General features: G+C 47.3%; 1 pseudogene; it reads left to right on the forward strand.

Moving 5' to 3' along the window:
* Window positions 1-856: 856 nt before the first annotated feature.
* Window positions 857-1,847, forward strand: LOC139738290 (uncharacterized; annotated as a pseudogene).
* The last annotated feature ends 607 nt before the right edge of the window (window positions 1,848-2,454 follow it).

Consider the following 2,454-nt stretch of genomic DNA (forward strand, 5'->3'; position numbering starts at 1 on the left):
AATATAATATATTATACGCTCGTACATCACACTTTCCATCTAATCCGTGAGAAAAAAACAACCCCTATTACGCGTTTTCTTTAGCGAGTATGGTCACGGTGTCCACCTTTCAGTTGGAGTTTTCCATCCCATTGGATGCTGTTTGGAAGATGAAACATTCACTTTACTATACAGTATATCAGCCGTTGGTATGCGAGTTTGTCAAAAACGAAAATAAATAAGAAAATTTTTAAAACAAAATGAATTGTAAATGTGAACCAGTTATATTTTGCCTCCTTGTGGTAGGATATTTCCAGCATTTCCGAACTTTCAAATAATCATTTTAGATTTAATAATATCAAAGGTAGTAGATCCGATTCGCAAGAATCTCCAATATCAGTCAAATGTCATATTTCATTTCGTGAGTTTACGCAAGAACTCATAGTGAGAGCCCGCTCAACGCGCGCGCAGTCATATCGCTTCTTCACACGTTTTGCACGAGGGGCTAAGTTCCCTCATCGCAGTCTAAATCAAGTTTTATTCGTCCTTTTAACTGTGCATCGTCGCAATATCTTATCATATTGTGGATTGTTATTATTTATAGCTCAGTTAGAGCTGACTTTGCTTCGGAAGTGGATTTTTATTCACGAGATATCGCGGGATGGAAATTCCGCTTTCCGCTCCCCCACAGCATACAGCTAAGCCTGTCGTGGGTGGCACCACTAGTACGAGCGCCCTGCATACAGCTAAGTCTGTCGTGGCGATGGTGACTACAGCCGTGCATCATGGACCCAAGTGTTCGCCGGCTATTAAGGCTCCAACAAAGAAAGAAGGGAATGGGAAAACCCTTAAAAAACCCACCAAACCAGGCCTAAGTAAGAAGGCAGCTCCCCCTAAAGAGAAGACGGACGCGGAGGTGTTTTCCCGCCTTTCTAAACTCGAATCCATGTTTGAAAAGGTCATGGAAATACTGCCGTCTCAGCCTACTCGTATCCAACAACAGCAACTACGTGTCGGCCATGTTGGCACGGCTTGTACCGCAGAAAACCACGGTGGTGTGCCGTTTGGGGGCATGGATGTGTGTGCTACAGACGATAGTACGCAAGCACGCGGTACGCTGCACGACGACCACGGCGGCAGCAGCTACAGTGGGGATGAATGCGATTTCCCTGCGGCGGCAGCGGGTTACGCACCCGCAGAGCGCACGGGGCGGCCAGTACAAGTGCTATCCTTTGCTGCAAAATTTGCGGTCTCCGCCTGTGTGGGCGACCCTATCAATGACGAATTGGCAAATTCTACAAATTATCTCATCTCCCATTGTCTGGAGGAAAAATCTATGGAAGAGTCAGCGGCAAACTACCCAGCACCGAGCAATTGCCCCAACTTACTAGTCCCTAAAGTCAATCCAGTGATTTGGGATAATGTGACACAGACTACGCGCAGCAGAGACGTTAAGCTGCAGAGAGTACAGAAATCTCTTACCCGCGGGCTGTGTGCGTTCCTACAAACTCTTCCTACTGACTTGAACGAGGCGCAACAGGACGCACTCGCTTTACACTGTACATTGTAATGCCAATTACGAGATGAATTGCCTGAGAAAGGAGCTGATCAAGCCCGATATGAACGCTGCTTACGCACATCTGTGCAAGCCTACTACGCCCGTGACCGCGTTTCTATTCGGTGATGACTTGGGACAACGTGTAAAAGATCTCAAGGAGGAGAATAGGGCTGCCTTTAGTGTGGTTAAAGGCCAGGCTAAGAGATCTACTCATCAGCCATACCACCCATACAAGCGCACGGCCAGCGGTGGATTCAGCCGGAAGCAATATCGGAACGCAGGCTGGCTCACAGCTGGCGATACATCCAGGCCTTTTTTAGGCCAGCAGCAGCGGGGATACAGACATTCAGCCCCGCACACGCAGACTCGCCCACCTCCAGCTCATGCGCACAACCGGGGGCAGAGCTACTCGACAGCAACCCCAGCCAAGCCAAACACTGTGTCACGGAGAAAGTAACTGCACTACCCAAGGAGGTAAGTTGCAGGCCTAGCTCTTGTTGTGGAAATACACAATCTACTCACACTGTACAGTCAGTTTTTGACAATGAACATGTAGATGTTCCATTAGACCTGCCCGTTGGGGGTCGATTGAGGATTTTAGCAAACAGTGGAATCGTACCACTGATCCTTTCATACTTGATGCAATTAGCGGTTACAAACTTGAATTTCAAGAGGCGTATAGCCCACCTCATAGAGGTAAACCGCCTTACCACTACAGAGTGGGTAATGCTGAGGAGAGCAAGATTGACATTGAAATTCGAAAACTGGCCGAGAAAGGCGTAATCGAAGAATGCCAGCATGTGGCTGGAGAATTTGTGTCCAATATCTTTACACGCCCAAAGAAAAATGGGGACATACGCCTAATTTTAGATTTATCGGACCTCAATGACAGTCTGAATGTACAGCATTTCAAAATG

The sequence above is a fragment of the Diadema antillarum genome, unplaced genomic scaffold, assembly GCF_040938485.1.
Source record: "Diadema antillarum isolate AM-2024a unplaced genomic scaffold, OU_Dant_1.0 seq00000732_RagTag, whole genome shotgun sequence".
Taxonomy (NCBI): domain Eukaryota; kingdom Metazoa; phylum Echinodermata; class Echinoidea; order Diadematoida; family Diadematidae; genus Diadema; species Diadema antillarum.